General features: G+C 37.4%; 1 protein-coding gene across 1 annotated transcript in view; it reads left to right on the top strand.

Moving 5' to 3' along the window:
* Positions 1 to 1512: 1512 nt before the first annotated feature.
* LOC150088311 (LHFPL tetraspan subfamily member 2a protein-like) overlaps positions 1513 to 13739 on the top strand; it is a 129568-nt gene continuing 117341 nt past the window's right edge. Inside the window, exon 1 of the mRNA XM_090370703.1 lies at positions 1513 to 1854. The gene's annotated coding sequence lies outside the window, so the exon portion shown is untranslated. The remainder of the gene's footprint in view (positions 1855 to 13739) is intronic.

Genomic DNA, 13739 nt, shown 5'->3' with positions numbered 1-13739 from the left:
ATCCCTTTCAATTTAAGCGAGGAGCCCCCACACAACCAGGAGGCACAAACGAAGCTAGAAAAATGGGCAGAGAAGACACTCCATGGCAGACACTACAATGGTTTCCATCAAGATCACATAGATAAAATTGCTTCCAATGCATGGCTCACGAGCGGGACGCACTTCCCCGAGACTGAAGGATTCATGCTCGCCATCCGAAACTAGGTAATCAACACCAGAAATTATAGAAAATACATCGCCAAGGAGCCCGGAATGTCCAATGACACACGTCGACGATACCACCTGGCCTCAGAAACGATCCAACAACTGGGACCGCGCCAAAATAATGGATAGGACATTCCCGCACAACAGACCGGATATAACCCTTGTCGACAAGAAGGAAAATACTACCTATTTGATTGACATAGCGGTACCCAACACTGGCAAACTTCAGCAAACCCATGGGGAAAAAAATCAGGAAGTACACGAACCTAAGACAGGAGATCAAAGAGATGTGGCATATGCACCAAGTAACGACCACCCCGATCATCGTGTCAACCACAGGTATGATGCCAAAGACCCTACATAACAGCCTAGCAGCAATAGGTCTCCCAGCGAACACCTACAAGGAACTCCAGAAAGTCGCGATCATGAACACTGTAGGATAGTCAGAGAGTTCCTCGACCAACAGTAAAATCAAACATAACAACACCCACCCTGTGGACTTGGTAGCAATACCCATCACGTGGTGGAACCCCGAAGAAGGGAGAAATAATATAAGAGCAATAATAATAATATAGGTCAGAAGAACAAAATCAACGGGATGTAAAAACCTTCAACAACATTATGTCAGATAGATTTAATATAAATTTAACGTGTAAAGATTTTTATTGATCAAAACGAACAGAACAGAACAGAACAGAACAGAAAGAATTTCAACGAATAAACTGATTTGGACAAAAGAAAAAGCCTTTGATTCCCGATTTATTTATTGCAACGCTCCTTAATTATGCCTCAAATATATTAATGTAATTATTTTACGATATATTAAATATCAGATACAACAATCCACAAGCTCTCATATTATGCACAATTGGCAATAGGGTGTTTTGTTTTAAGAATTCTTGAAGGTCGCTGATGATTTAACAAATGCATCAGTTATCTTACAATCACCCTTGCTTCCTTACACTTTGACTTTGAAGGAGTGCAAGATCCTCTCCGGGAAAACGACGATTGCCACTTGTGGCTCAAACGTGCAGAAAACAGCGCTTAATAGGGCAGTTTCATAGATACTCGCATCTGAGAAGCTTAAACGATGGAAACTGCACGTGCTACGGACGTGAAAACACTGAAATCAATGGAGCTCGGATGCCAAGAGGCGACGGTTACAGGAAGTGGAGAAAATGTTTAGTCTTATCTGCCCCGGAGGAACCTGAAAGTTGTGTCTGTGCTCGGCTGTGTTATTCAAGAATGACTGGCGAAGCCCCTGCCGCCAGACGTCTCCCCATCTGAAAGTGGGAGTAACCTCAAACAGCGCAGCAGCTGCAGTTGTCTGTAGCGTCCCGGTTACCTCGTGGTGAGCACTGTTTGCCCAAAGACGCAAACAAGTCCGCACGCTGTCATACGCGCGCGAGAACGCGCATCAAGGTTACGCCCGTTGTTGACCGTTACCCAGTGTGGATAGTTTCAGTTTTCAAGTACCGAAAGGCCAAGAACTTTGTATTGAGAGTCCAACGAACAAACTGATTTGGCCAAAAGAAAAAGCAGACCGAAAAGGACCCTTATTTTTGCAATTTCTATCATAAAATGTGACGTGTCAAAGTTGCTGCTTTCTTGTTCTGGGCTTCAGAAACGCTGCTTCATCCGAAGACTTTGGTAAGTTACTATTAACTTTTCTATGGCATATGACGTGGATTAGTGAGCTTAGCGTTCGGCAGGCCTATTATGTTTACATGTTGCCACTGTCAGCAACCTGGCTTTCTCCAGAATGAAATAACACTAATTTGATCCGAACTATCTTAATGCGACAGTGATTACAAAGTTTGAATACTTTTATTTTCTGCTCTGTTATTCAAGCGTTTTCACTGTTATTCACTTAGTCATAAACAATAAGCAAACAAATGAGCAAATATACTTTAAAAAAGCAACTAATAGACGGAAAAACAGTCCCTAATCTGTGGATGAAAATTATTAAAATTGTTCCAGCAGAAATATCAAACTCAACTTCTTTGTATCGAAAACAGTTCTGTTTCCGCACAGCTCTGATCTGTTATCATACATTAATAAATTTTATTTTTATACTCTGGAAAGCTACACAATGTCAGAGGATTTCATAAGATAGAAACTACAAGAACATTATGGTATTTTGTGGTGTCATGTGGATTGACATGCATAACTTCGTACTTGTTAACTTCACAGAAATAAACAATCTATTTTAATCTGCAGAGACTCACCGTTCAGTTAATGATAATTTAATTTAATTAGTTAAGCAGTCCCAAATCTATAACATTTTTCTGAAATATGACTAGCGCTCATCTACTGAAACAACATGATTCACGTTCAAGTGACAAACTCATTTAAAGTTATTACAACAGCGACAGAGCTATAATACATTATTTAGATGTCAAAACTATAACTTAAAAAAAATAAGTTTCTTATTTGAAATTTAATTAGAAAAATTACTGACAAATTCGCTTGTGCTAGCATAAACAGTTCAGGGTCATATAGGGACCACCTAATATAGGGATCCAATATTAAGAACGAATGAATTAAGAGATTACCCGAAACATTGAGGTGGCAGAATGGATGCCATTTAAGGTTTGCTCTTGCTTAGGATGCAACTCAGGATCGCCATTTCCAAGACAGTTTCTAGAACACCCTAAACATATTTACAAGTATCGTGCGTAATAAAAAACAATACTCGAAATCTAAAATCTAATCATTAAAAAAACAAACATATACATATGTATACAGATGTGCTGCCCAGACTACTCGGATACGTTAAATAACTCATCAGAAACATAATGAACGCATATGTTATGACAGAATAATAATCAATTTAGGAAAATCACACAAATTTTATGCTATAAATAAAGGGTGACAAAAGGAGAGAGTTAATGGCAGCATGAGAATTCACAGAGAGGTCCCCATGCTGCCAGAAAGGTTATTCAGTAGACCCGTAAGCAATAAATCCCATTGATCTTTGAGGGAAAATTTTAGCTAATGTAAGATTCATTGGGACAAGGTCATGACTTAAAAGTTGCTTCTCCAAAGCATTCTAGACATGTGTTTTTTTTTTAGATCTGGTAGCCCATTCCATTCTCTGGATATTCATCAACTAACACAGTTCATATAAAGGAAATGAGGACGAACTAAATCCCGGAACAGCCTCATATAGGATCCAAGATTACATCCCTATATCGTCCAGCAGTCAGTTTTCTTTTCCTAAAGTTTCGAAGTGCGCGTGGCCGTTAATGGTCATACCACTTCATACCATGTTCCTTCCACCACCAAGCTGTCCTATCCCCATATATCGGAGGACTAATATCGCGTATCACATTCTCTCCAGAAATAACACCATTGATAATTGCTATTCAGGTTGAATTCTATTTGAGAAAATAACAGAAATCCATTGTCTTGATTGCAGCGCTCTGTGCTCCATGACAAATGGACTCTCGTGTGGGATTGGATTACAGGAACACAAATTTATAGCACAGAACTCGCCCTCTCTTTTTAAGCCTGCGAATTACTGCATACTTTGATACAGTACGACCTGCAATGCAACTTTATTGCACACATTTTTCTGTGAGGTTGGCTGTTAAAGCCACTGGTCTTTTCATGCTGTTGCCCGCCAACTGCCTTCGAACTTAGCAACTCCACATGTACTTGATCCATCTCTATCTCTATCCTTACAACGGTGGCACCCACCGGTATTGCACTATCTCCGCTGGGGGGGGGGGGGATTTGTGCACAAGGCACTAAAGGTTATAGTAGACCCAGGTCCAGCTCCTTGTGCCTGGGGGCAGACTCTGGGCAGCGGCTGCCTAGGTGTTGGCTGCTCCCTGGTGGCAAGGTGGCCTGACACACCATACACTAATACATAAAGCTCTGCAGAGTTTCTGCACCAACACAGACGTACAAGGTGGAGATGGGCTTAGGCATAGGAGCCACCCTCGATACAGGTAAAACACACACCACTTATGTTCTTGGAATTGTTCCTTAATGGAGAAAGGAATGTCTTCGAGGAGTTTATTTTACTGATTTATTTTTTACTGTATATATTTTGAGAATGTGCATAAAATTGTGTGTGTAAATAAAAATGGAATGGAATATCCTTACAACGCTCTCCATCGCTGACTCACCCGGATGGTATCTCCTTGCCATGTTGTCCAGTACTGAAAGGAAGCGCATCAGATTGATTTTCTCGAAGTTAAAAATATCATTTATGCCTATTTCTAGAGTGGGATGACATTTACATGTTGTGAGCCGTTTATGCGAATTTTTTGTACATTTCCTGAAAGAGCGCATGTATGTATGGCTCGTTCTTCTCCCGTTTTATACATACATTTTGTCCGAAACAATGGGAAATGTGTACTTCCTTAATTTTTCACGTGAGTGTATTTTTGAACGGACCTAATGCAAACAATGACTATCGAAATTAGAATACGATACGAGTAATATTAGGTGCAACGCTTAGGAGTCTTGCGGTAATACTAGTATAAATATATAGATTTAAACTACTGAGCAGCTGTTCTTCAGGTATGAGAAAATTGGAACCAGACACTAATTTTTCTTTTTTAATTAAATCAGTGTTTTAAGACTATATTCAGAGTTGCACTTGCATGTCGCTCTTGCTAGATATCCACCCCCACAGAACTGCATTTTCTTCTTAAGGCTATTAAGAAAAATCCTTCACTCCTTATTTAATGGTATTTATTTTTTTATTTTTTTTTTGGTAGTTGTTGGCGCATAGGCTTCTGTGGCCATAATGCACCTCCCAAGGTTTTTGCAGTACTTTGATCCAAGCCCGAGGCGGGAATCGAACCCGCGACCTTTGGGTTGCTAGGCAGGCACTTTACCCACCCGGCTAGCCCGGTCGGCTTTTTTAATGGCATATGAAGGCTAAAATGTCTGTTAAGCATGAGAAAATAATACAATTTTTCGTGAACACACCACTTCAAGAGGAATCCTACAAGGAGGAGTTCTTTCCAGCCTGTTGTTTGACATCGCACTTCAGCCGTTCCTCTCCGATCATCCCTATAAACGGATGATTTCAGGCATCTATACTGATGACCCAAAGTATTCACAAAAACTGAATAGGCTACTCGACTGTTAGATGAATTTGAAATCTATTCAAACTCAACTGGCATGGAAATTAACCACAGAAAATCAGCTCAAATGACACTTACGAAGAAGAAGAACGAGAAAAATGATATAACCATCCAAATCAACAACGCTCAAATTCAAAAATCTAAATTACTTTACATTACACATTAAAGAAACAACAATCAAATATTATCAGCAAAGAGTCCCTTGTAAAGAACTTGCTGCTGCTGAAAATCTTACTACCATATACCAACTAATGACGAGGAAAATCGACACCCTTAATATCTCTGGAGTCCTGACAGACCCTCAAAGTGAAAGAAGGAAACATTGCACCGTGACAACAATGACGCGCTAAGCTTAGCTTTGAGTGCCTCGAACACTTCTTCCAGTTAATACAATATTCTCCTGTGCAACATGCTCAGCCCTAGATATGAACAAAATGTGAAACAGTGACAAATGCTGAGCTCAAGTCTTGTCAAAAACGTTTCAACATATCCAATTCTAATGAGGGTCTGCCATTTAAGTGTTCTAATCTACTGATTATTTCACTTGATGTCCTAACAGACAAAAACTTTCATTGATTAACTCCAAATAAACGTACGCTCCTGCCACTAAGTATAATTTTATGTTATATTATTTCTGTACAATAGTACAATTAACTATAATGCTACTGTACGTGATCTCATGTGTAATACTATATATTTCTGTTAATGCAACCCTACTAGTTAAAAATATAGCTTTCAGATATGCAAATCTCCCAGCGCAAACGCTATACAGAGATTAAAACCAAATAAATAAATAAATTGACTACAGATGCCTTAAATCCGGAAAACGTATTATAATACATAAATCCTAGATTTTGTACGAGATTAGTTTGCTGCAGTGTTTCCTTTGACTCATATATGGTGGAAACCGCTTTGATATCATTAAAATGGCGTCTGAACTGATTTCATTTTCATTTAACAGGCAGACTATAATACATCTAGAAACTTACTGGTGTGTTTGTTTTCAATTAAAATTCATTGAATCTAGAACTGTTCACCGCGCTGTTTCTGTAACAAGGGAGGCTGTGAAATCTCGATACCCCTTCTAGAAATAGAAACTTTTTCAGAAAGAGTCCATCATAGTGAACTTTTCTCAACCCTCTAACAGCAGTGGGACTGCCGATGGCAACAAATATTGCCATTGGTGTTCATTGCCTTCATATTCGATATGAATAGAAGATCTTTCAGAACCTTTATGGACTATAGCATACACATAACAGGGTTCCTTCTTCAAGAAATATAATGTATTTATTAATAGGTGTAATTGTACTCTTAATATAACGTTTATATCTTAATGTGAAATATATATTTCGAGAGAAGCCTACACGTGTGCCTTCTCTGTAAACCAAGTAGCCTGCAGTACCCTAGAATGTAAACAGCATCCTCCTAGCACATAGCCGCTCCTGGGTGGTTCCTTTTGCAAAAATAAACGGATAATAATAACAATAATAAGAAATATTTATAGACTTTTTTTTGTTCCATTAATGTTCTAAAAAATAAATTTTTCTACACTGTTTTATTGACGTGAGTATGGTTTTTCTCTAGTAAAATGATCTGCAATGTTCAATCTTTACTTTCGCCTGGGAGCTGCTCTAAGAAGAACGAATTGTTTCCAATGTCTTATAGTTTCTCTTCTAATGAAGATAACAATTTAGTTGATGCAAGAGACACCGAAGAACGAGGCGACCATTCTTCCGTGTTAATGTATTTCCACTTAACTTGCTCGTTCATCTCACCGAGAGATTACCCAGCCTCGTTCCATGACACCAGAGTGGTTTTCCGCGGTGCGCTCCTCTACGGATGTAGTCACGGGTTACCACACCAGTTGCAGTTATTGCTATAGTATGCGCAAGCCTATCCCATCTATGCAACGCACTTGATACGCTCCACTGGCTCCCTCTGTCTGTTTCTGGCGGTAACAATGACGGTGAAACTCCATCCTTCAATTTACAGATAACATCTGACCTTACTATCCTAGCGCAGTCAACAGGGGCGTGCGGGTTCAGAGTCACGAAAATAATACTCTGAGAAGTAGAGCTCAGATCGAAAGTACCTTCAACAGGTCGAGTGGCGGCGCGTTTTTGCTTTCCGAAGCTCGCGTCGAATGAAAAAAAGTAGGCTCTGGTGAAATTGATAAATAAAGTGAACTACAAAATAAAAAATCGATTATTGCTTGGCAGCTTCCGTTATTTTTTTGTGTGGGCTAGTTGTACAAAATCGAAGCGAGCGTAAGAAAAGATAGCTCTTTAAAAACCAATAAAAACTACGCCTTGAGTTTTGCTTAAAAGAGCAAATCCGAAATGGTCATCAACGTTACATATCCATAAGGCAGAACACGTTTTTCCAGTCCATTCCTCATCTCTCCACTCCTAAATCCTTGTGTTTTGAGAGGATGTTTTTCTACGAATAGACATTGTGGTCTCCCACGTACATTCTGCGTATGCAGCTTTCAGCGAAAACAGATGGATTAGAACCCGATGGTTGTCTTAAGGTTTGGAGTCACGGGTGTCCTCCGAGCTACGAACATACAACTGAAAGACGGATAACTCTGTAAAGGTGAAAGGTTAAGTCTGGTTGCTATTTCCGCCTACTGACCACGCCCACATCCTCACTAAACGGACACTAACACCCACAAACTCCCTTACAGGAGGTGGAAACAAGACCTCCCATGGTAATTAGTTCTGGGATTGCAATCATTTTTCAGTAGACACCGCTTCACCCTGTGACACAAGCAAACAGCTGCAGTTGATGAAACGTTCTTCGGAGCGAAGAGGCTGAGTTTGAGGCGACAGATGGGGGAAGAGATGGTAGAAGTTATTAGAAAAACTTTACTTTTCTAACGGTTGTTATTCGGGCACTGAGCAGTGGTGGCGTCTGTAATGTGAAATTCATTTCTTTCCTATATGAATCAGATCCTTGTTATCCACTATTATTTAATTGGTTATATGTCAAAGAGACTCCATTTCGAGATGATTTCTGTAAAGTAAAGGTTGTTTATTATTTATTTATTCGTTGTTTTTGGTAGAAAGAAAAGGATGGTTCATCCTAACTCATCCATACCTGTGCGAAGTACATCAAAGATTCACTTTCTTATTCGATGTTAGGAGAAGTCTGTTTTAGCTGGACTGTTCGATTCAGAAAGGGTGTTCTGCACAGCACCGTAGGGGATAATCATTTTAATGAGGCAAAATATGGATGAGAATCACGATGGAGGAAATGGAAGACAGCATCAGCATATAGCGTCCTACTCTGCCTGAGAATGATTGCTGTAATTAAAGAATTCTCATCTAGCATTTCCTCTGGGTTAATAACGCCACCTAATGGTGCCATAACGAGCACAGAGCGTGTTATTAAACATAAAAGTCATTAATTTAAAACGTGAGGGTTTGACTACATTTTTTTCTTTTTGAATGTGGGCATTATAAGTCACAACAAGTCTAATTTCAGGCAAATAACACTAACAGCAGATTAATTACCAACACTTCTAACTTCTAATTTTTAAGGACGGTCGTCAAATTATACAGGAATCATACAGTTAGTTTACTATAACAAATGTTAAATAAATTAAACAGGAGTTTGAGGAATATAGTATTAAGTTAACTCCTATTATTAATCGAAGATACGTGTTTCCAGACAAAAAATTTCGTAAGTTTGGTAAAGTTCTCACTCGAGACAAGTTTAATAAGAATTTCTTTTCGATTTTACTATTTTAAAACAAAAAGTTAGCGATATCTGAAGAAGTGCCTTATATTTCGTAGCATTTTCTTTATAATTGGCTTTCGTGGAAGCATCCTTTCTTATTAAAAGATGTCGCTTATAAAAGAGCTTTTCTGCCTCCTTTCGTAAATTTTTTTTTTACTTATAAAGATTTAATTCCCTAAGTTTATTAAGTAAGGAAATCGATACGATACCATTCAGTTGATAAATTTTATTGATATTTAATTCTTTACTAACCACAAGCCACTCTGTAGAAGCTCTTCACCAGTACTCAAAAACTCTATTATACGTACGTACTCTAAAAGGCACTTGAACTTACTATAAAACTAATGGAGAATTTATATTTTTTAAACTGCCCATTACTGTAATCGACTATAACCTATGTAATGTTTTTCTTTTGTTTGATGAACCAATATAATTTCTCTGAAAATGAAAGTGTGCATAATAAATAAAATTAATGCCATATAATGTGTTTACTATTATCTCAGTTATAAATTTTGTAACGTTTACATTTATTGTGGAGAGGGCGACACAAAAATTTAGAATTTCCAAAACTGGGTCGATAGGATACAGCATGAAAACTCTTGAGAAGCGCTTTCAATGTCATTTAAAGAAAGCACCATAACGCTTCAGCTTTTATTGTATTGTATACTGGAAGCAAATCTTTACCGTGGCTGAATGGCACTAAGAAGCAAACGAGACATCTTTTAAGTGTGCCGTTATATGCCGAAACGGATGTGATGATTCAGACAGCTTTGATAGGACAAGGAAAGATGAGAAAATCTGGACTCATCGTCCAACGTGAGACCCCCTCTCCCACCCTCCCATTGCTTCCTGTCATAAGTGGGAAGTCGCGAGGAACGAATGTCTGTTGCTGTCAGTTGCGTCCGGAGGAAAATAAGGGGAAATGGGGAAGAAACAAATTTCAGAGCGGAAAAGCCTGAGTCTTTCCCTCGTTGAGGCCATTGGATAGATAAGGAAGATGGGGAGGAAGAAAATAAGAAGTGATGCATGATGAGTTATCTGGATATCGCCATGAAAGATGGAAAAGTCAAGGAACAGACGGCAGCTTTGTAACAGTCGCCCCCAAACCATCCATTTTCCGTATTAATGGAGTAGAATTAATGGAACCGCGAGATCACGGAATATAGAGTAAGGATTTATTCTATATTCCGAGATTGGTGGAAGACTTTGGTAGAACGTGCGTGTCATATTTACTGCGAGGTATTTAATTTCACAGGAATTCAAGCGAAATAATTTTAGTGTAAGAATCGTAGCAATAGTGTTCTTTATCTATGCGAAGATTCAATTCGAAAGAAACTGACATTACTGAACAAACTGCTATTCATAAAGGAAGAAGACCGGCATGTCCTCGAAAACTTCGACTCGACGAAGATCCTGCTAGCACAGATGGAGACGTGGAATTCACTTCGCCCGGCCACAAATAATCATTACATGGGCTGGCGTTCCTACAGACGCATTCATGACTAAAATCACTTTACTTCACTTCCATATGGTGTTGAATTTCCTTAATATTTTTGCGGTTACCTTGATTATCTAATAGCTTCTGAACCTTTTGTGGTCAATAAGGATGACAGCTTAAAACAGTTCAACTCTCTTCTTATTGTTTCTTGGTATTTTAAGTTCAGATGAATATGTATGTCTTGATTTCAGTGTGATTTTCGACTCCTTATTCATGGATGGGTTTCCAAGTTCTTTCCCAGAATCAAAACTGAACAGCTGTCTTTTCCATTTCAAAAACTGTTTTATTTTTTATGAAGCTCTTAATTTTAAAAGTCTGTCAGGAAGTCAGATCATGAAGTTCCTGAAGTCTTGTCTGTATTTTCAGTTAATGTATCCAAACAAATAACACACAATTTTCACAAGTTGATGACCACATGACTTCGACTAGCATGTGGTTGTTTTTATGTTTCAAAATTTCAAAATTTTGAAAACATAAAAACAAAATTTCACTTTGGACCATTATTTTTCGTTATCACTGAACAGATACTGAACCTGTGTTTCCATAAGTTTAGTTTGTTGTTCTATTGCATAAGATTACGTGTTCCTAAATAACTCTGAGGCCTTTTGAGATGAAGCAGGGACCTTCTTATCGTTTAACTAGCTCTTCATCTTTACCGAATTATTTTATACTTTTCGTTTAGATTTTCCAACATGCCCTGGAAGATAATATCTAAAGTTTCAGAGACTATCCATGCTCATTTGATACCCCCGCTTAAATATAAGGAACGAATGATGTTCTGGTGTGTTTGAATCAATACTCTTGTTATTGTTCGGAATAGCTTAAAATGGACAATTTGCGAGATTGTTTTGGAGAGTACTTCTATTCAGATCACTAAGAGCAGATTCTGTAAATTATTCAGAGGAGATTTTGAAATTGTTATTAGCAAGTTTCGTCAGGCAATATTCGAAAATATTACTTGACTATATCCCACTGGAAGATTGGGCAAAAATGAAAAAAAAAATGTATATATATATATATATATATATATATATATATATATATATATATATATATATATATATTTAAAATATTTTAGTTAAAAGCCAAAGGTATATATACCTTTTGCTTTTACCTAACTCTGGGGGAGGAGAAAGGATTTTCTCCAATCTGAGGTTAGTCTTTCTTTATCCCCTGAACAGGAGCATTTGAGTAGAACTTTATTTTGCTGTTCTATTTCCCTATATAATAGTGTTAAGTGAAAGTAAGAAAAAAACCTTTTTTCTCACTTTCAAAAAGAAATGCTTAAATAATTAAAATTAAATTTAGATATTTAGGGTATCTCCTGTTTTACTTGTTTGAATCAACTGACCACGACATCATTTAAAAAGTCCATTGCTAACTAGACTGATGGGGCTGTATATTGCATATGTTCACGGGCCAGTTTTTATGAGTGACCAGAAAATTAATTTTATTTGTTTAAAACGAGAAAATCCTTTATAAATTTCTTGCAGTTAGAGATGAGAATCCGATCTAGCCTTTTCTAACGGGTCAACTTAAAACCACAACGTCAGGGTTTCTAAACTATCGCTAACCTAATTGAGTGTTATTAAACCTTTTTCGGCCACAAAACAGTTTTGTAAACCCAAATTTACCCGGAACCCTTATGCTATCAAAAACATTATAAATAGGCCTATGTATATAAGTTAAATTTAAATTAAAACAAATTAAGAATTTTCTTATAAAAATATGATTTTACCTTAGGCAAAGAATACAAAACAGTACCGTTATGATTTACGATTTAATTATGATTTAATAGAAAACAAATCATTTAATTTTTAAAATAAATAAATAAAATTAATTTTCTGTTTATACTCCGGGACGACCAAACGGTCAGATGAGTTTACAAGATAAACAGAATACAAGGAACAGCATCGTACTTAGCAGTCACGGTGCTAGAACTCCGGTTACTCAAGGCGCGTGTATTTATGTACCCGCACGTTTGACCACTCGGCTACTGCAAGTAATCGATGCGCAGAACTAGAAAAAACATAAAAAGTTGGCCTTTAGCCTTCAACTTCACTTTTCTAACTGGCAAAAGTAATGCAGTTGTTAAAGTTTTCTGAATATAAAATATTCATTTACTCGGAGTGCAGTACAATTAAAATTTTTAAAACTACAAAAGTTTACTTCCACCACTGGAACGGTAAAGAAGTTCTCCCTTTAACAACTTTCTTGAATAAATTTAGGCCTTTAATTATTTCGAAATTTTCAGGAAGCAACCTGGCAATTCTTCCTCTTATTTCTGCTGGAATAAATAATAATGAAAAACAGAAAAAATATCGCTGAATCGTGCATCGCAGAAGTCGTTTGACTCGAGGCAGATTTTTTTATTCTTACTTGGTTACGATGACTAAAAAGTACTCATACATTTTTAATCACTTCATTAAAGAAAAGTACATTTTTAAACTCAACAGAAACTGAATAAAAAGGAAGTTTTACCGCCTAAGCTTCCTGTGTGTAAACAAAATAATTATAATGAATACAAATTCTCTATGTGTGTTGTCAGAGAGCAAAATCTTCTTCTCGTTTTTTTCTTATAGATCATAGGCCTGCGAATCGATATCGGATCACCTTTGAAAGTAATTTTCTCATGTGACTCCCAAAAAAGGAGGGACATGAGAAAACTTTTGATTTCTTTCATATAAAGTTTATTAATGAGAAATTTGCTTAACATTTTTATCAATCTCCATTAGAACTTTTTAACTAGTGACCCTCTCAATCGATTTTACAAATCAATAAACTCTTTGACAGCATGCCCATACGGAATTTAATATTGGTCAAACTACTTTTCAGTACATGGCAATATAGTCGATTCGCCAATTATGGCTCATTTGGAGAGATCAGAATTCAAATCACGTTAGAGGCAGGAGGAATGTTTAAAGATCTCTTCAGTCCAGTCCAGGCTGTACTGCTCAAACGATTTCAGGAGAAGGGACAGTGTTTCATTTATTCCAAGTAGCAAGCACATTACAGTGAAGTTGTAAACTTTAATTGTAACTTGTTTTATTGCGCCCGATAAAAATATTAGACAGTTAAAAATGGGCCTTTTATTTTTCTATAGCAACGTACCGCTCGAATCTCACAATATGTACACGTCTCCATGTATCCGGGACCACAGCCTGTGGGCAGATAGCCTTCGCTCACATTAT

Source organism: Mastigoproctus giganteus, chromosome 3 (genome assembly GCF_048544385.1).
Source record: "Mastigoproctus giganteus isolate SK-2022 chromosome 3, ASM4854438v1, whole genome shotgun sequence".
In the NCBI taxonomy this organism is placed as follows: domain Eukaryota; kingdom Metazoa; phylum Arthropoda; class Arachnida; order Uropygi; family Thelyphonidae; genus Mastigoproctus; species Mastigoproctus giganteus.
This window is presented reverse-complemented; position numbering and strand designations above follow the sequence as displayed.